Source organism: Notechis scutatus, chromosome 5 (genome assembly GCF_049901735.1).
Source record: "Notechis scutatus isolate UNSWTSFEM ecotype Mainland chromosome 5, rNotScu1.2, whole genome shotgun sequence".
NCBI classification, from domain to species: domain Eukaryota; kingdom Metazoa; phylum Chordata; class Lepidosauria; order Squamata; family Elapidae; genus Notechis; species Notechis scutatus.
The window spans coordinates 83,680,311-83,702,024 of record NC_142013.1 but is presented as its reverse complement, the minus strand read 5'-3'; the positions used below and the strand labels follow the sequence as shown (position 1 = coordinate 83,702,024).

The 21,714-nt window shown below is 35.4% G+C and overlaps 1 long non-coding RNA gene across 1 annotated transcript in view; it reads right to left on the bottom strand.

Annotated features, from left to right (window-relative positions):
- LOC148130554 (uncharacterized) overlaps nt 1-12,542 on the bottom strand; it is a 77,917-nt gene extending 65,375 nt beyond the window's left edge. The window contains exons 1-2 of the long non-coding RNA XR_015749989.1: nt 12,440-12,542; nt 11,963-12,075 (exon numbers count right to left, since the gene is read on the bottom strand). This is a non-coding gene — a long non-coding RNA (uncharacterized LOC148130554). The remainder of the gene's footprint in view (nt 1-11,962; nt 12,076-12,439) is intronic.
- Nucleotides 12,543-21,714: the final 9,172 nt, after the last annotated feature.

Below are 21,714 nucleotides of genomic sequence, written 5' to 3'. Positions count from 1 at the left end.
AAATTTTGTGGACGCCGCTGGTGGTTTGGATGAATAAAGAGTAGTAGAAAATTAAAGAGAAGTAGAATGGCACATGGCATATCCACTGTTCCCAAGGCAGAATGCAAGAACAGATTTCCCTTTCTCTGTGCATGGGTATGTGAAGATGAGGTATTAAGGATAAGGTCTTTTAACACACACAAAGCTACATAGTCTTCTATCACATACAACTGTAACAGCACTATAATAATAAGGTTAAAGCAAATTGTATGCTTCTAAGTTATTTGCTGTGTTCTCCGTGGGCAGAAAAGCAATGTATACATATTTATACAAATAAGGTAACCAGATACACATATTTTGCCTGACACTCAGCATATTCACAACTGTGACTGCTATTATCATATGCAACTAGCTCTTAGTTGCAAGCACAGATTTAGCTTAATTGGATGCTTACTCCATTGCAACTCCACTGTTGTCAATTCTACTTTAGGAATAAGAAGTAATGATGCAAATTAAATAACCTGAGAGTGGCAATATAAAGTTATGGAATAAAAAGGGATATTTAAAGCTGTTTGCCACCAAAAATAGAATTTGAATTATATTTTCGGAGGCACCTTAAGCAAGCAGTTAAGAGAATTGGCTTCTCACATTCTCTTACTGCAAATGTAACTCAGTTCTCTATTTTTAAATGTGCAGTGATACTTTAAAGTGTAAAACTAAAGTGAAATTCATTAACTGAATGGTATTTTAGTACTTCATCAAAATGTTCAAAATTTTTCCATAGGAAAAATAAGAAAAGTTAACCCCCTCCCATTCACATATACACCTTGCCCCAGTGTCTTTAAAATGAACCATGATAGAAGTATGAATGTGTGTTTGTGTGTATTTAAAACAGCTTCTTTCTTTCTTCTTTCGTTGCAAATATACTGAGCACCTTGTACCTCCATGCCTGTGGTTATCTCTGCTGGTGCCTGCCAGGATCCCTGACTCTCTTGACTTCCATGTTTTAAAATATTCTTTTCATTAAAAACAAATGGCAAGTTTGCAAGCTGCAAAGAAAAGCACCAGCCTTTAACATCGGGCATTAATAAAAATGGCTGAAGCCCAGTGTTCTGCTTGGAAAGATGCCTACTTATGTTCCAGGAAACCAAACAAAAAAACAAAACAAAACAAAAAGCAGGATGACAAGGAGCAGCATGAAGGATATGGGCTGGGAATGTGCTTCTGCTTTGTGTTCCCAACAAGGCGAAATGACCATAAATCATTTGGAACACATTAACCAAATCTACACAGCAACCTCTTTCTTTCGGGCATTCTAAGAAATGAGTATTTTGTGAATGGCCACATCCACATAGACCCTCATTTTATAAATAGGCAAAGCTCTCTTCCACAATAACAGTCAGAATTTCAAAATATCCACACTTGATTTGAAATGAATGCAATGATTCAAAAGGATTGTCTAGCCCGATGTAGGAATATGCCACCTCCACAAAGCCCCTTATACCACAAGAAAACAATTACACACTACAACTATTTAGGAGTTAGTGTTTGAAGTGCAGAGGTATCTCGGAACTCAATTACTTTGAAACTCATCAAATTTGGTACTTAACGCGTTTTGAAGTGAAAATGTTATCCTAATCATTGTTTGTTTGCTACTCAATGCACAAGCTAGAATTTGTGAGTGTCAGCTGCCTTGTGACTCACTATATTATTCCTTATGAGAAAAATGTCTGATACTCATTTCCAGAACCAATTAACGATGAGTACTGAGGTACCATTGTACATCTATTCACGGAATGCTTATTGTCTATGTATCATATCAGCCAAGTAGCATCATTTTGGAAAAATAAACATTCCAGCCTCAACATTCCAGCCTCTCCTCATGGAGAAATTGCAAAATCTGCTGCCTAGAAAATTCACCTATCCTGTCACCAAGAGCTATAGTGGTTTTCAAAATACATTGGAGAGTTGCTTGTTTAGAACAGGTTTATAGCATACCAGCAAAGAAAAGGAGAACATAATAATTCTCCCTTCCTAGCAATGTTTCTTAATTGGGTTAATAACAACAACAACAACAATAATATACTTGGTTGATACCTAGGATGCTGGCAGCAACCTGTATCAACCATCAGAGCCAGTGAATGATATTTGTGATATTTTAAATGTTCAGGTGACTGAGTTTCATGTTTAATGAATAAAAGTTAATAACAACAACAACAACAACAACAACAATAATAATAATAATAATAATAATAATAATAATAATAATAATAATAATAATAATAATAATAATAATAATGGCTGACCAACAGAACACTGAAGAAAAAGACAGAAGGCCTGATTCTTGCAGCCCAAGAACAAGCCATCAGAATGAATGCAATCAAAGCCATAATAGAAAAATCTGCTGATCGCCCCAAATGCAGACTCTGCAAAGAAGCGGATGAAACCGTCGATCACATACTGAGCTGTTGTAAGACAATTACTCAGACTGACTACAAACAACGTCATAACACAGTCGCTCAGATGGTCCACTGGAACTTGTGTCACAACTACCATCTGCCCTATAGCAAAGAACTGGTGGGATCATAAGCCTGAAAAAGTGGTCGAAAATTAGCATGCAAAACTACTGTGGGACTTCCAAATATAGACTGATAAAGTTTTGGAACACAATAACCCAGATATCACGATTGTGGAGAAGAAAAAATTGTGGATCATTGACATTGCCATACCTGGTGACAGCAGAATCGAGGAGAAACAACTTGAAAAAAATCACCAGATATCAGGACTTGAAAATCGAACTGCAGAGACTCTGGCATAAACCAGTGCAGGTGGTTCCAGTGATACTCAGCACACTGGGTGCTGTGTCTAAAGATGTAGGCAAGCACTTGAAAACAATTGGTGCTGACAAGATCACCATTGGTCAGCTGCAGAAGGCTATCTTATTGGGATCTGCTTGCATAATCCGCCAATACATCACACAGTCCTAAACGCTTGGGAAGTGTTTGACTAGTGATTTGTGATGCGAAACCCAGCATAATTATTTTGTTTGCTGTGTACACTGTCATTTTTTGTGTAAATAAATATTGATATTGAAATTAATGTTGATATTGATATTAATATTGACATTAATAACATTAACATTAATATTATTAATAATAATAACAACAATAACAACAATAACAATTTTTTTGCTGGCAAAAAGAAAATGTAAATCAGTTCTGTGACATACCTATAATTTATCCCAATTTCTCAATTTATATTGAGAACATATGAAGTTCTCAATTATACGATTTTGTTCATATATTTGAACAAAATTGATATATTTAATTTTTGGATTCTGATAACACATGAAATATGTTATTTTAATATAAGGATCTTAAGAAACCATTCATCTGATGTCCAATCTAAGATACTGATCCCTCTTTTTCTTATACTATCGACATTCAAATAATATATGTGTTATTTCCTCTATCTCTGGTACATTGAAAATACAAGAATATTCATCATAAAGGACTTGGTTAAATGTTCTATATTATAATTCAATATCTATAATATGTCATTTCATAATAATGATAACAACAGAAGAATAAACACCATCATTTTTGGAAAATTTAAATATTTGAAAATTTAAATTTATCTTTGGATAAAAAGTATAGGCATGCATTTTATGTAAATGCTTTCCATTAGGCCATATACATACAATGTTTGAGGAAGTTGCACAACATTCTCAGAGACTCTTCCCATCCTGCCTACAATCTTTATGAACTATTGCCTTCTGGCAGAAGATACAGAACAATTAAGACTCAGACCACATGTTCATAAAGGCAGAGAATTTTGATGGGTTGGGAGGTGTTGTGTGTGCATGTTGAGTCTGGTCTCTGGGTGTTATGTGAATTTCATTGTGTGTATACTGTGTATATATGAACAATGACAATAAAGAATTCAATTCAATTCATATGTTGGTAAAAAAGTGGGTGCTACATGATGCTACATTTTTTTTTTGCTTGAGTAATTATACTGGCAATTGGTGCTACCCTTACAGTTTTAAGGTGGGACAAGTTAAAGAAAGCAATTGGTGGATTCTTCTAGCTTTGCTTTTTATCCCACCAAGTCAGAGGTGGGATTCAATTTTTTTACTACCAGTTCTGTGGGCATGGCAGGGGAAGGATACTGTAATCTCAAGTCAGAGGTGGGATTTGCTGGTTCTCCGAACTTCTCAAAATTTCCACTACCGGTTCTCCAGAACTAGTCAGAACCTGCTGAATGCCACCTCTGCACCAAGTGATGAACCTCTGGCAGGTAAACAACCAACAATCATTCTCTCTAACATGGAGTGGAGTGGAGTTGGTCAAATGTAGCTGGATGCCTCATATTCAGTCATCCACAAAGTTGCTTAAATAATGGTTTGTAGATGTTCCTTGCCAATCAATTGCCATTCAGCTATTTCTAAACATAGGTCTAGCATTTTTCTGAAAGAGCACTAGACATTTTTTTAAAGTATGGATAAAGTGTTGTTCTAAAAAAGTTTTAAATGGAATCCTTGGTACCTTCGTGTAGAAAGCTATTAAATAAATAAAAGAGAGGATATATTTGTCCAGATCACACAATTCTTATGAAGACCAGATAGAATTTGGTTGATGTAATAAGTTGTTGAACCCGTAATAATGTGATGCACATATAGAGGGAATTGCTTTGTTATTAAACTGTTGCTCTTGAATGTGTACGCACCTAAATATGTAAAGTGTCACAAAAAGACTATAGCAATGATGTGTACCTATTCATTATCACTGGGGCAGATTTTCTGATTTAATTTGGGTTCCTCTTTTTTGGTGTAACATGCATTCTTTTGCGAGTTCTGTCATGTTTTATATGAGATTGGCTAGTAGACTCTTCACAACGGGGTTCTATTATACCCTTACTATTCTGGGCGCATACTGAGCTTCAGTTGATCACTGTGGCAAAGGGTAGAGTTTATGCTTATTGAGATACAGAAAACCTTGTTGAAGAAGAGAATTGACCTGGTACAGAAGAGTAACAATTTTCTTAGTGGTTCTTCAGGAAGGTCACTTACCTAACAAGGGTAAGGTTGCGGTAGAAAAGTGTAGCTTCATGCTAAGAGTGGAGCCTTTGTGTGTTCAGTTAGCACCTCCAATACACCAACAGACTGCATTGTGTTTAACAATGGCACCCCATGAGGCAGTAGCTTTCTGCCTGTTGTGAAAGGATAGTCCTTTTAGAAGTTCGCTAAATGAGGCCAATGCATCTGCTTTCATTGGAGTAATCTGTGCAAGTGTCAGCAAGTAAAACTTACTGAAAATATTTAGTTAGTACAAGCAGTGGTGTGTCTTACGTAGGTGGTGAAATATTAGGACATTGTTATGCGCAATTTTATTTAATATTCATATATAAAGTATTCATGAATGGGTTTATATAGCACAGCCTGATATTTCTTATGCCCTATACTTATTATTTATAGCCTTGACAATACTAAATAAACTTCCAACAAAAGGGAATTACAGTTTTTTTTAACGTGAGTTTAATCCAAGTTTTCAGCCAAACCTACTATATTATTTGCAATCAGATAAAATAACTAGCTTTGAAAATTAGCATACCTGTGAGGCTTGTGTTAAATTTTACCTTTGTCATTTTTAAACCACAATGTATGTTTACAGAAATAGATGTATAAATATAGAATTTCTTTTCCCAGCTATAGGTCTTGGAGCAGTCTTCTGGCCAAGCATTTTTTGATCTTTGCTTACTCATTATTTATTTATTTGTATTCCTCCCTTATTATTTTCACAAATAAGTCAAGGTGGCCAACACACTCAACACTTTCTTCCTCCTATTTGCATCGCAACAACAACCCAGTGAAGTGGGTTGGGCTGAGTGAGAGTGACTGGCCCAAGATCACTTCCTTTATCAGTTAGGAATCATTTTGTGGGTTTCATAGGGTCTTCTACTTTGACTTGATTCCTTTTTTATTATAATAAAATATAATATAATAGGGGGCGTGCATAAGTGCACCAACGTGCCTACCGTCCCTGTCCTATTGTTTCTCTTATTCTTTTATTTTTCTTATATGTACCCATTTCATGTATTCACAACTATGTATACACTTATACTTATTATCTTGTAAACAATTGGCAAATCAAATAAATAAAATAAATAAATAAAATAAATAATGTGGTAGTTGATGACACGTTATCAATGGTGTGTCAGTGTCAATGTTCACTCTGGTGTGGCTATGCACACAGGAACAAACATTCAAGGCTTGTAATATTTTTTTTTAATAAAGAAACTCAGTCTTAAACAGCGTGCTATATAAAATGGGTTTAATGCAATTGGTTTTCCTTGCTCTGAACTGAAAATACTGTGCAAGGAAACATGTGCATGTAAAAGGTGGGGCATCTAGTTCGCCATATGATAATGTTCAAAATCCAGATCAGGCCTTTAGGTGTTCACACTATAAAAGTAATAATAATTAAAAGAAGAAAAGTGGTTGCCTGATATTTATTTTATGTTTTCTGAAATTCTTCCCTGAAGGATCACTGGAGAGAAATGCAGAATTGTATCATGCTGTAACTTATTCACAGGTACAAGAGTTAAGGATAAAGGTATGTGTCAAGTTTAATGCGGATTAGAAACCTCTTTTAGATTTTTTGTGTGACACACAAAAACATTAAATTATGATATATGGTTTTGATGAGTAAAAAATAGATTATAGGAGAAATGAAACTTATGTGTTGTAATCACAGAGCAAGAGTTCGATTTACATTTATACTTATAGCTGCTATAAAAGAAAATTGGAACTCAGTTGGAACACGCCTGGCTTTGTTCTTTGTGCTTTATTTTTTTCTCTCTCTTTTATCTTAAATATTAGTTTCTGTTAGTTTTTATCTCTCTTGTTTAAACTCTTAATAAAGTTAATACAGAAAAGAGAAAAAAGAATAAAGAGATGTGTCAAATAATAATTACCAGACAGGAAAAGCATATTCAAAAAACAAGATCTTTAAAATTCCAATATAATCAATTGCATTAAGAAAAAAAGGAATATAATGGGAAGCTTCAAAGGAATGACTTGGCAGAAACTAGCAATAAGTCACACCAACTACAATTTTCAAGAGAAAGAAATAGTTAAAGGGAAATGAAAACAGCTTTGGACTTTTATTGTAGCTTTTTTCTTCAAAAGACTAATCAGGACACCCTTCAATCTCTAATTGGGTACCTGAGTTATCAGAAGAAAGCTATAGTCCTCTCCCTTTTAAACAAAGCTCAGTTTTCATTGGTCTGTTTGAAACAATGATGGATTTCATATTGTAGCATCCATTCAAATATCTAATGTGATTTGCAAGCTATTGGGAAAAGTTCCCTTTACTTGATGTAAAGCCTGACTATCTCCAAGTAATCCACGGTTTTTATCCATACTAAGAGGGTGGCACTCTTCGCCACACATATACATTCATTTTTGTTTCAACTATGTTTGATATGATATTGTAGAGATCAAATGAAAGTTTTGCTCCCGTGGTTATCTAACAAGTCCCTTTTTTTATATTCAAATTGTGGCTTTAAGTGTAGCAGTCACCAAATGATGTGCAAGTGTTCTCAGAGCTATATGAACCAATAATCCATATTGCTTCTATAGATGTCATGTATTTGTCAGGTTCCATGTTCATAATAACATATAACACTGTAGAGGTAGTCCTCGGTTTATAACAGATCATTTAGTGACCATTCAAATGGCACGGAAAAAAGTGGCCTATGACTGTTTTTCACACTTATGATCATTGCAGCATCCCCGTGGTCACATGATAAAAATTCAGACTTGGCAATTGACTCATATTTATGACTGTTGCAGTGTCCCAGGGTCACATGGATTACCTTTTGAAACTTTTTGACAGAAGATGCGTGTATAGGATTCAGTAACAACCAAGAAGCTGATGGACAAAAGAGTTTGGAGAATTTGATTCGTTAATTAATCAAATGTCAGTCCCAAAGGTAAGAGGAGAAGGTGTATCTTGAGATGGGATTTTGAAGCAATTTCAAACACTGTGGTCTGAAAGTTAAAGTAGACCAATTATTTTGCTTATGGCCCACATGGTGATGAAGTTCTCTTCCATTTATATCCTTTGAATTTGAATCATTACCAAAATTAATTCATCTCTTAATTATTCATTTAGGAATTGCTTTATTGGATTCCCAAGAGTAGTATCTTAGGAATGTCTTTTCTTAATCAGATATTTAGAATGTAAGAAGAGTGAAGGTTTGGATTCCTTTGTGAGACTACTGGGAATTTAGATTCAAATGGATGTGCAAATAAGACAAACCTGTAATTTGTGCCACAACTTTCCCTACTAGCAAAAGTAAGCTTCCAAACATGGACTATTTTTAAAAATATATTCTTGGCATCAATATCTTAAAATTCAGAGTCTTTGAAAGTTAACATTGAAATAGCAATACTAAAAATATCAATCAAAAGCATGAAAAAATAATGCAGGCCTCCAACATGAATCTCAAATGCAAATGGAATAATTATGTTTTTTTACTTATCTTGAAAATAATACAGATAAAAAACCCCAAAGGAAATCTGTCAGCCTTTGAAGTACCTAGTTTTGCCTTCAGTGAAGAAATAACTGGCACCGAACATCTTCAGTGTTTAAAAAAACTTGTTTTATTTTGAATGAGCCACATTGAGATTTAAGTGTGTGTGTGCTGGCCAAGTTCACATTTGCTTATTTATTTGTTTATTAAGTCTTAATTGCTGTATGTTGAAAGAATTCCAGGCAGCGAGTAAAAACCGTCCAACACTTCGACAACTGTGCTTTCAAGCAGTTTTTCTTGTAATGCATTTAGAAATGCAGGGATATCAGTTTAACCTGTTAGGCCAGGCCAAATCAGTTAGCAGGCTCACTGATTTCCAAAGCAGAAAAATGCACTTTGAAGGACAGCAGCCAAGATAGATTGGGTGATAACAGTATTTGGAGTACAACATTCAGGAGGGAAACAAAAGGAACTGCTCTCTTCTAAAGCAAACAGTAAACTTCAAGAAGCTGTACTAGACCCAAGTAATCAAACACAGCTCTGACAACTCTGGTGCTGTTCCCCTTTTGCCTCCTAGTTGATTTTTTTTTAAAAAAAGTACTTCGTACTTTCTTAATTCACAGGAATTCATCATGCATCTCTAACCCTGATATTTCCTACTTGAACAAAAAGTATGCTATAAAATTACAGATGATTTCTTATGTCTTTTTACTCTGAGTTACCAGATCCAGATATTTAGTCCAAACTTTCTTTTGATTGCATGAAACTGCAATTGTGCCTAATAAAGATAAATCCCTGTACCAAAGGTGCCTTTTCAAGGGCAGCTGGACTCTCAGACTGCCTCTTGAAAAAGCACCTTTGGGACAACCATGACTTGGATGACTGAGAATCTCCATAGACATAAATCCCTGTAAGCTTAATGCGGTTGTTCATTCCAAGGTTCTTAATGTAAAGTAAAAGAAGAGGGAAAAAAAGATAAAATAACACCCAGACTTTACAGTCTCCCTCTTATATCTTAACTTTCTAATACAAGTTTGGACTGATCCTGCATTTTATTTTCCTTTTGGAGAGTATCCATTCTTTTATTTCAATTTGAGAATTCCACAATTATATCTCTAAGCTGGAATGTTCCAAAGAGATCAAGATGATGAAAATCCAATAGAAAAATCATAAACTAATGATGATGCTAGAAACACATTAAGCATAAAAGCAACACCTATTAAGGGAGCTCTTAATCATAATAGGGAACTCTTTTCTTTTCAAATAAGCATATTAGCATTAATTGTTCTGTGTTTTCTTAGTACAACAAATTCAAGAAATTTGAGTCCAAAGATTAGATTTATGCCTGTGTGACTAAAAGGCATACAGATCTTCAGAATATGTAGAATAAAGTATGGTTCTAAGATTTCCAGCCACCCTTATTCAGAAATATGTACATCAGCTCATTTTGGCAGCCCATGTATCAATCAGGGTAATGCTGCCCTTCTCTTATTTCAGTCCAAACAGGAAACTGAAAGCTATTTCATTTAATTGCCTGAACAGTGAAACATACTAGCTTCCTGAAACAAAAAAATATTTGAATGTTTTATTTGTCATTAAAGAATTGCATTAATTTTGAATATAACACCAGTTGTAGTTAAGGATATAGTTCCATTTCCCATTTAAAACATTGAAGTTTTTTTTTTAAATAGTTCTTTAAAGGTTATCAGTTTTATAACTTATTGTTGATCTCTGAAATAACATGAATAATGATCAGATATTTCACAGAGTTTACAGAATGGAAGAATATACAAATAATAATGTATTGCATCTGACATCCTTGTTTTTAAAAATATTTAATCTGGCAATCAAACTGCTGGAGCATGATTTAGGCAGCTATATTGAATGAATAAAGTGATATGGACAGAAACCATATCAAAATGACAAGATTGAGCCCTTTTGTGGGCTCAAAACATGGCTGCATGTATAATTCCCATTAAAGCCTACATATTTGACCAACATCATTCTGAAAAAGATGTTATATTCTCTCAAAGAGGAAATCATATAGATGGCCAACAGCTACATTTTCTCTTGGCCTGTCAAGGAAAAACTAAGCTGGTCAACAATCCAGTTTAGAATTTGATAGCATTATAATAATTCAGTCTGCATGGCATATATAAACACGTAACAGGAGTTACAGTGGTGTTGGTCATTTGCCTCATTTGTACGATGGTGCTACAGGTAATCTCCTTCCTTACAGATATCCATGATACCATTGTATAATTCTCCTTAAACATTTTGAAATAATAGAATAGAACTGGAAGGGACCTTGGAGGTCTTCTAGTCCAGCCCCCTGCTCAAGCAGGAGAACCTATACAATCTCAGACAAGTGACTGTCCAGTCTCTTCTTAAAAGCCTCCAGTGCTGGAGCATGCAAGATTTCTGGAGGCAAGCTGTTCCACTGGTTAATTGTCCTTACTGTTAGGAAGTTTCTCCTCAATCCCAGATTGCTTCGCTCTTTGATCAGTTTCCAACCATTATTTCTTATCCTGGCCTCTGGTGCTTTGGAGAATAATTTGACCCCCTCTTCTTTGTGGCAGCTCCTCAAATACTGAAATACTGCTATCATGTGATCCCTAATTCTTTTTTTCTTTAGACTAGCCAGACCCAAAATCTGCAGCTGTTCCTCATATAGTTTAGCATCCAGGCCTTTGATCATCTTAGTTGCTCTTCTCTGAACATTTTTCAACATCTTTTTTGTAGTGTGGTGGCCAAAATTGATTCCAGTATTCCAGCAGTGGTGGGATTCAATTTTTTTTTAGTACCGGTACTGTGGGTGTGGCTTGGTATGTCTGGTGTGGCTTGGTGGGCATGGCAGGGGAAGGTTACTGCAAAATCCCCATTCCCTCCCTACTCCAGGGGAAGGTTATTGAAAAATCCCATTCCCTCCCCACCCCACTAACCTGCTTTCCAGCTCTGTTCTCCTGTGAAGGGCAACAAAAGAAGACCCAGCCGATCAGCTGGGACTCGGGAGGCAGAGGATAGAGGGGGGCAGGGCCAGTCAGAGCTATTATTTGTCGGTTCTCCGAACTACTCAAAATTTCTGCTACCGGTTTTCCAGAATTGGTCAGAACCTGCTGAATACCACCTCTGTATTCCAGATGTGGTCTTACTAAGGTTTTACAAAGCAGCATTAAGGGTTTTGTATTAATATGTGTTTTGTAAAGCAGCATCATGATATCACCATCATGGTACAATGAAGAAATAAGGAATCAATATGGATTTGTAAAGTTATTAACCTATGGAAGACAGTTACCTCCTGTATTCAACAAATGCACATGTATAAAATACCTGAAGATGCAGAAGAGTTTTCAAGAACAGTGGAAAAGCAGAGAATAAAAGGAAAACAGAGTACTGCTGAGCTGCTAAGGAACAGAATTGAATAACGTGGAAACTGTGTGCTTACAAGTTCGCACTGTTGGGGCCAGAGAGTTCACCAGAGTGCAGTTCATTTCCTCTTCACTCTGTAACTTCAGGTCTTTGAAGACTGTTGTAAGGATATAATCATTCTTCCATGGGCTGTGGGGGGAAAAACACAGAGAAGTTCCTCATTCATCCTGCAATAATACCTCCCCATCTTCACTTTTAATTTGTATTTCATTGTAAAGATACAGACCGTTATTACTTTGAAACTAATTTCACTCTTCATAGTCAACAGGGTTTTTTTTAAAAAAAAAATAATCATAAAACTGTATTAGCTAACTGTCTGTCAGCTCCAATATGCTGTAAGTGGTGGACGGTTTTCATTCGCATGTTGGTATGCTGCCTGGAATTCTTTAAAAATTCCAACATTTTTAAAATTCATTCTGCATTTCCTGATTAAGGAGGATTGCTCAGCTACCATTAGAATATTAATTTGTCAAAGAACAATTGAGAGGCTTACCATTTGATAGTCAGACGTGCTCCCCGTTCATATTATATAATACTGATTTTATCCCCCCGTCATCAGCTTTTGCTACTTTGAATTTTGCATACTGCTATGTTTTCAGTCTGAACTCTGAACTGAAATGCTAGCTTTGAAATGATGCCATCCAGGGTTGATGCTGCTGAGGTTTCAAGGCTACTTGGCAACTCTGGAATACTAACCCTCTGATAACAAACTTGGAATATTAATTGTGTAAACATATTTTTTCAGCGTGTGAGCAATGCCAATTAAATGATGGGGTATCTTCTGCAAAGGCCCTTCTGCTGAGTGAATCTTTCTGACAAACTAGAACAAAGGAATCTTAGATGCCTAGTTATTGCATATAAAGCTAGAATCTGATCAATGGTATTCTCACTTTCTGCTTTCTTTGACTGTAATGCAGGGATATCCAACCCTCACAACTTTAAGACTTGTGGACTTCAACTTCCAGAATTCTTCAGCCAGCATTGATTTATTGAGCCACTTTTAACACTGTAAAATTTACAATTTATATGAATCAACAATCCTACTAAATAGACATTAAATATGGCATACAGTATACCAAATAAAAGTCAAATCTATTATATATTTATTCAAAATTCTCAATCTTATTTAGAGATACTTCTTTATTAAATATATATTACATTAGGGATGTCTTATTTCCCTTTATTATGGATAAATACGCCTGTTAATTATACAAGGTATATATTAAATGACACTTCATCAAATAACTAATGCCATGAAATCTTAAACAGTTTGATGTCAAATTCAGAGCTATCTCTCTATGGGAGGTGGGAGGCGCTAATTTCATAAAGTTCAATTTATATATTTATTTGCATGCAATTATATCTTGCGAAGACTTTTATATTCTTGAATTAATGGCATTACTGATGTTTTATTTTACATTTCTGGTTATTAATGATTGCATTAATAGTCATTTGTCTGGATCTTCAAGATGATATATAAGTCCCTCTTTTATATTTATATTCTTATACCAGACTAGTTCTTGGCAACTGATGTCTAGGTGAATCATGAAATTGGCATTACTGACCTAAGGTATCTTCTTTTTTCCTTAATTTGGCAATTTATTAATTTGGCGACCTTGATAACTGCTTAATTCACTTATGTAGACAAGCCAGCTCCACTTCTGACAACAAAGGCATTTATGAGTTTTTTAGATCCTAGATCAATCTGTGCATTCCTGGTGTGTCTTTAAAAAGACTTGAGAATGTGATGCTTCATAAAATTAATTTTTTAATTTAATTTAATTTTAAAATTCAAAAGTTAAAAGTTCAGCAAATATTTGGCATTCAAATTCATGGATTAATATTTTGAATAGAATATATGGATAAAAATTTTTAGGTGTCAATTTAAGATTCAGCTTACACAGTCCTTCATAGAGTATTGACAAAAGAAGAAACTATATGCAATAACATATGCCTGTCTATTCTTGAAGCCAGTATTAAATCTTAAGAGAAATAAACAACAGCCTTTATTTAACTTCGTTGAGTATTGGACAAAATCCAAAACCACTTTTTTCTCCAGAGCCAATACCATTATGAATATAATAGATTTTTTTTTCCAGAAAAATCTGACAAATGTATTTTTAGGGAAGTTGCTCCCAACAAGAAAAACAAGCAGCTCTCTAACAATATCATGTAGTAACTTTATCTTGCATAAAGTGCAGTATGTTATCATGGCTCAGATTCTGGATATACTTGAAAGGATTGTTTTTAGAGCACAGAAACCCTCTTTAAAAAATTAATAGACTAATGTTTTTAATTTTTTTAACAGAATAAATCAAACTGTGTTTATCTCCTCAAGATTATTATTATTTTTTTTAAAAAAAGATTAAGATGGTGACATATGACTTGTGTACTTCTGTTATTTGGTATATGAGTGGAAAGAATAGCAAATCCAAAGAGGGGTTTGATCTTTTTGATTGAATAATTTTGATTTGTGGAAGTCTAAAGAGTTATTAAAACAGAAGGAGGAAAGAATGGGAGTTATATATGACATTTAAAAACCACAAATTGTCCTTTTCTTCTTATATGTGGGTACAGATCTTGGAATCCATGGTCTGAATCTATATGCAGCTATGCATTTTTTCTATACATTAGCTAAATATGATACATTATTTTTTAAAATCAGATGGGGTGTCCTGATTTCATTTTTATTTCATGTGTGCATTTCTAGTATGTTGGGGTATATTTCTCAATTTGTTATGATTGTAGCTTAAGTGGGCAAAAGTTACTGGAATGTCCATATTCACCAAGAACCTAGATAACTACCTTTGACAGCTGATTGATTTCTATCTTTTATTGTAAGGGATAATTTTATGTAATTGAAAAGAAAGTTACTTTTCTGATTTTAAAGAATGCATCCAAAGTATAAGTTTCTTATACATTTCTGAGAAGTTTCTGAATTCTAAAAATCAGAAAATTTGGCTTTTGCTATATGGTCTAGAACAGGGGTCCCCAACCACCGGTCCCTGGACCGGTACCGGTCCGTGGAACAATTTCTACCAGGCCGCCGGTTTGCTGGGCGCCGCCATCTTGTTTTGATGAAAAAGTGCTTCCGGTGAGCTTTTCCGGGTAGAAAGCGGCGTTTGGGTGCTGAAAGAATCCTCGCGCCTTAGTTTCATCAAGGGGGGCGGCTTCGAACAAAACTAAGGCGCAAGGATTCTTTCAGCATGCATGGCAAGGCGAGCCGAGCGACCGTCCTGAAGCCGTCGCGAAGCCCATCGACACAGGTACAAAGGAGGAGTCGAAGGTGGCGGGGAGAAGCGGGGGACGGCTGGCTGGCTGGTCGCTCGGCTCGCCTTGCCATGCGTGCTGATGCCGGTACTGGGCCGCGGATGATTTTGTGACGCCGGTACCGGGCCGCGGCACAAAAAAGGTTGGGGGCCACTGGTCTAGAAGTAATGCAAATAAGTAATTTATTATGGCTATTTATAATTATATGCATCTTTTTTCCTTTAAATTTTTCATTATGTTTAGTTCTTAATAACTACATATTCCCTTTTCTGTTCACAATCATGTATGTAGGGTGTACAGGTTCCATTATTCTAAAATAATAATAAAATGCACATATACAAAAAATAGTGAAGTTAAACCAATCCAAGTGCAGCATGAAGATAGTCCCAAATTGATTTATCTAGGAAGTAACAAAGCTAAAGAATGAAAGAAAGGAGATGTATAGAAATTTTTAGATTAAATGAGAGTGTGGATTCAAAAAAATGTAACTATATTGTTCATTAAACATACATTGTAAATCACCTAGGCTGAAAAAGAAAGCACTTAATTAATTTATTATTTTAAAATTTGTAAGTTTGTCCAACTTTTAATTTATAATTCTGAGTGGTGTGCAGTAGCAATAAACAAAAACAAGGAGAATTTAACCAATATAAACACAATATAGTGAATGCAACATTTCCATACAGTGCAAGGCATCAAAACCAGGTATTCACTGTTCTGCTAAAAGTTAATAGGGTAGATTGCACAGTGGTTGCATGGATGTGATATTTGAGATTGTGGTGAAATACAAAGGTAATGCATAACAAACAAATAAATAAATTCAAGAACTGAACTCTGTTCAAGGGAGTCTTTAGTTTTAAACCTCCAAGTAATACATACCAAGAACAAACTTGCTGGGTACATAGTGATGATAAACCAAACTGAATTTATGTCTTATTGGATTAAGCATATGCTAAATAGCATTTCCCATAAATCAGAAAAAATGTCCAATTTTGGCTGTTGACTATGGCTCACATGCTCTGTACACTAAATGATGTTTTGAGATTGAACTAAGGAGCTGTATTGAGTCCTGGCTTTGGAGGAAAACAATTTTCATCTTGTGATACTTTTCAAAAATATACAACCACAATAAACACAAATAACATTTATCCTGGGATTATCTAGTTTGAAACCAATTGACAAAATATATTAGATAATAGACTATCGTAGATTTTGAAATTAAACCTGTCACACGTTAAAGTCTTTACTCACACACATACCATTTAGGAAAATAAGCAAGGCTTTTTAATAGCCAGTTGACAAAATACAACAGTTCTCCTGTATTAGGAGTGATTGCCAGCCAAATAAAATATCACTGTTCCACAAGGAAATGGCTAACTAAACAGAGAGTGTAATGAATCCATAGCTGAAGATTTCTCCATGAAGTTCCCTGTGCAAAAAAATAAAAATAAAAAAAGGATAGAGGCTTTTTTTGTAATTATGGATATTCGAAAGACTGATTGCTTAGTATTATGTAAATGGCAAATGGGTTTAAAATTGATTAAGTATATGATTAGTGGTGGAAAAAAATAAGATAGTATTGTGTTTGGGGTATGTTTGGTGTTTTAGAACAATTCCAAACTTTCCAACAAATTTACCATGGGCATATCTTAGAAGCCTGGAAGACATATGAAGTACACTATAGATATATTTATTAATTTTCTTTTAAATATTTAAAAAAATATTTATGTGATAGAGTTCTAAAAGCTACATAAGTACCTCTAAAATCAGGCTGTACAACTGAAAGGGAAAAATCTCTTCTTTGAGTCCACAGAAATATACAAATAATAAAAGTAACGATATGTCCTGAAGTTGTCTGTTTTTCCATATCTATCCAAAAAAAGTTAAGATGGCAGCTAAGTGTTATGTTCTTTTTAATGTTTTATAAACAATACAAATTATATCATTTGCACTGACTTAGAAACTTGTGTAACAATGCCATTGTGAAAAGATATCATTTTATGCTTCATCTCTGGTACAATGATATCATAATAGAAACACCGCAATAATGTATTTCATATTTAATGGATATTTGTGAATGATAACTTCCCTTTCCCCAATGACTTCATTTACAAGACGGTCCATAGAAAAGTAAAATAAGGAAAACACAAGGGATGTCAACAATGATTTTCAAGTGGTATTGAACCATAGTTCCAGAAACCCAACAACATAGGCTAAAGATCATGGATTATGGATTTGTAATCCAGTACATTTAAAGCCATCAAATTGCCTAGCTATTTGGGAGAAACCATTTTGTGGGCTCTAATCCAGGGAATGCATTAGACACAATGTTCACAGCAGGCAGTGGAACAACATTGCTCACCTTTCATGTAAAGGGCCATACTATGTAAACCAGTCTAATTTCCTTAGTTATTTATTACAGCTCATTAACATTCCTTTTGTAATTCATGATATTAACAAATTCTGCTCTATATTTTGTGCTGAAATATTTGTTTTGTATACAATAGTGTCCTCAGGTCTCTTGGACATATAGTTAAGTCCTTTCACAGGAAAAAAATAGATAATTGTAAAGCTAATTAAATCACAATTGCTGTTAATTACATTAAATCAATGTATTTCTTCTTTGTGTATATTGTGTATATAACATTTGCCCAGCTGAACTATTACAGCTTGGTCTTAGTTGACAGGAAAGAATGATGAAATATATATGAAATTACATTTCTGTATAATGTATAGCTATAGATAAAGATACAGATGTTAAAATTAAACAATTGTTAGTAGGTAAGAAGATAAAATCTTTTAAAGTAAGGGATGACAAATGCCATATACATATAACTTTCTTAATTAGGCAGTCCAAGGACATCTTGAGTATCAAAACAGTTGGAGAAGAATTTAAGTTTGCAGTATTGGAAACTTAGCAAGATATATTATTAATTAAGATAAATCTGATATAATTTCTATTGATTTTAAGATTTTTACAGATATTTGTAAAAAAATCTATAGAATTATAGACTTGAAGTTGGTATGCACTCTTCTCAATATGAGGTCACAGACAAAAACTTGATTGCAGACAATACGACTTTAGCAACAGAGTGGTCAACGCCTGGAACGCCCTACTCCACTCTGTTGTTACAGCCCCAACCCCTCACAGTTTCAACCTCAAACTGTCTACCATGGACCTCATCCCATTCTTAAGAAGTCCTTAAAGGGGACGTGCATAAGCACCCCGTGTGCCTACCGTCCCTGTATTACTGTCCTCATTTATCTGTATTTACTTCCTTTGTTCTTGTTTATATTCAAATTTATACTTGTTATCTTGTACATATTTGTATGTTTGACAAACAAATGAAGTAAAAATAAATAAAATAAATAAAAAATGGCATCAATAATTTGGATCACTTTTTTTGCTAAGCGGTCTTTTAAAACTTTTGAAGTTTTGCAAAAAAAAAAGTTGGATTGTTTAAAACTGATAAATAGCAAAATTCAATTAAACATCTTTCAACTTTACAATTTGGGATTAGCAATATCTAAAACTCCTAGACAATTTTATCGTGAAAAGTTAAGAAAACTAATACCAATGCAGAAGTGAAAAAAATCTATAAATGATCTGGAAAAAAAGGGATGGAGTATCCTGTTCTAGCAAATCAATGAAGTCGAGCTTTAAAGAAATGTATATTAGTGTATATATTAATATCCTATTATATTAATATATGATTAATGCAAAATATTACTTTTCATGTTTATTGGAAACATGTTATAGTAAAATCTTGGTTTCTCTTTCTCAAGGCAACATGTAAAATGTGTAGATCTCACAATAAAAAGTCTCATTTTCTAGTCATACTTAAAGTAGATTTTTTTCAAGTACAACTTTAACATACTCAAAAGTCCTCACTGCCAAATGCTTTTATAAATACAAATGACTAATTTCACTTCAAATTCTAGCTTCTGTAGCTAGAAAATATTTCCTCCCAATTATTAATTTCTGCATATTTTAGTAATGGATGGCATTTTAATGCATAACTTTGTATGTTTTGGAACTGACAGATCACATGAATGAATAACTTGCAAAATTCTGTATGTTTCCCAGTTGATTCCATTTGCATGTTAGCCCAGACAAGGTTGACAACTAACTTGCTTTGCTTCAAAATGGGGTTTGGACAACATTTCTGAACTCTATTCCCAGGGACATTTATAGAGGCTGCAACTTCCAGTAAGTTTCTGCAGTCGAAGAAAGGGTAGAGAGTTTACATACCTGATGTAAAATTTAAGCACTCTCTGTCCGATAACAGATCTCACTTTTCCTGAGTCCCAGGCCTGATGAATATGCTGAATTTTAAATGAGCAGATTTAAAGAGGAGAATTACTTTCAGTAGGATGAGTTAATTAGAGAATGAAGGGAATAGGTTTAGTAATTAATTCAGATTACATAAGGCTATTGAGAATACCATGGATATAATTCATTGAGAAATGCCCATTAGGGATCCCAACATTGTTTTCCCATCCTTCCTGCCTAGTCAGTTTAAGATGCTATTCAAAACCGAAAAGAAAGCTTGTCTTATTGATCATAATTGGTGTGCAAAAAATAGTTTACTTGTTCACTTCTTTTATAACCTATGTGTCTTGGTAGGCCAAGCAAACAATACATCTTGGAATAAGGCATTCTTAATAATCCTGCTGACATTAGTGACTTTAGCAGAAACAACGCAGAACAAAAACACAGGACACAATATGTAAAAGTCACTGCAGGGTATTCAATCTGCAGCCATTGATTAAGACATGCTAATGCAAAATAGAAATGTACAAATCTTGTTTCAAATAAATATCCTACATCAATTTTAATTGAATTGTCACCTTATTGTATATATCAGGTGTTCTGGATCTATAGGTGTTTTGACTTACAAGTCTCCAATTTCTTGCCTTTGTCCTTTGCAGGTAAGGGATGAATAAGGCAAAATCTAGACTCTAGAGGATACTATAATTGATCTATGCTATCAAGCACTAATTCTAGATTTCAGAGCAAAGTCTTCCAGTCTATTTAGATGCTGCACTGGGAAATGTGTGCTCTGCCCTTGCTTGATTTGAGATATGTACAACTTGAAGGAAAGGACAAGGTGGGGTGTGGGACAAGAAGGTGGCACAGTGGTTAGAATGCAGTATTGCAGGCTAACTCTGCCCACAGCCAGGAGTTCAATCCTGACTGGCTCAAGTTGACTCAGCCTTCCATGGTCAATAAATTGAGGACCTAGATTGTAAAGCACTATGTCATGCCGCTGACAGGGAGCGTGGCTCCGGTGGCTGTGGAAGAAACTGGGGAAGGGCACAGTCCAGCTGGGCCTTCAGAGGAAGACCCAGGGCCACCCTCTCTTCATCCTAGGGCACGCAGGGAGGAACGGAGAAGGGAGCAATGTGGGTTATGTGGGTTGCGGGCAGTGGTGGTATTCAGCCGGTTCACACCGGATTGGGTGAATTGGTAGCAAAGATTTAGCATGGGTTGCCAAACTGGTAGCAAGTTCTGGCTGGCCATGCCCCCAACCTGGTCGCCCTCCCGCCTGATGCTCACTTCACCCTGCCCACCTAAGTTCACCTAAGGTATTTCTTTCTTTTCCCCCCCCTCCCGACAATCAGCTGTGCTGGGATTCCCCTTGCTGAGGTCCAGGAAGGAAAAAAAATGGCTCAGCCTCCCCTCCATTTTTTGCCTTCCTGAGCCTCAGAGGAGCCTTATGGGAGCAGAAACATCCCCCCAGAGGTTCTTCTGAAACCAGGAAGCTCCCAAAATGGAGCATGGAGGGGTACTGATGCTTCTCCCATGCTCTGTTTTTTTTTCTTTCTGAGTTTCAGAGGAGCCTTATGGGAGCAAACCCCCCCCCTCGCCGAGAATCCTCTGAGGCCCTGAAGGCCCCCAAAATGGGTGGGGGGTGGACACAAAAAAGCAAAAAAAAAGAAAAGCAAAGTCATGCTCACCCAGTCACATGGCCATGCCCAACAAGCCACCTACAGAACCAGTAGTAAAAAAATTTGAATCCCACCACTGGTTACGGGGGGAGGGCTCTGATTCCCTTCATTAGCTGCAGCTGGGAAAACAGGATTTTAAAAGGGTGTTTGCGCACAGCACCTTCCTGGAAGCAAAGTGTGAATTATCTTGGTTTGTCAAGTCTTATCTGGGTTCCGGAGTCCTCCCAACTGTTTGTATTTCATTATCTTTTTAAGTCTGCAATTCCTTATCCTGCCCTGTCTCGATAATTGCTACAGAATGGTTTGTGTTGGTTTTCTTTAATAATCTATATGTACTTTGGGTTCGGACTGAATTTCTTCCCTTTAAAAACTGTTCTTGGGAGAGTTTTTTCTATAGCCAATGATAACTGGATATTGGGGGCCAAGTTGTAGATATTAAAGGGACTTTACCTACTTTTGTGACTTTGTTGCTTTTGTGCCACGCCCCAGTCATCATACTCTATGGGGCAATACATAAATGTAAATGCTATTGCTATTGCGTCTCAC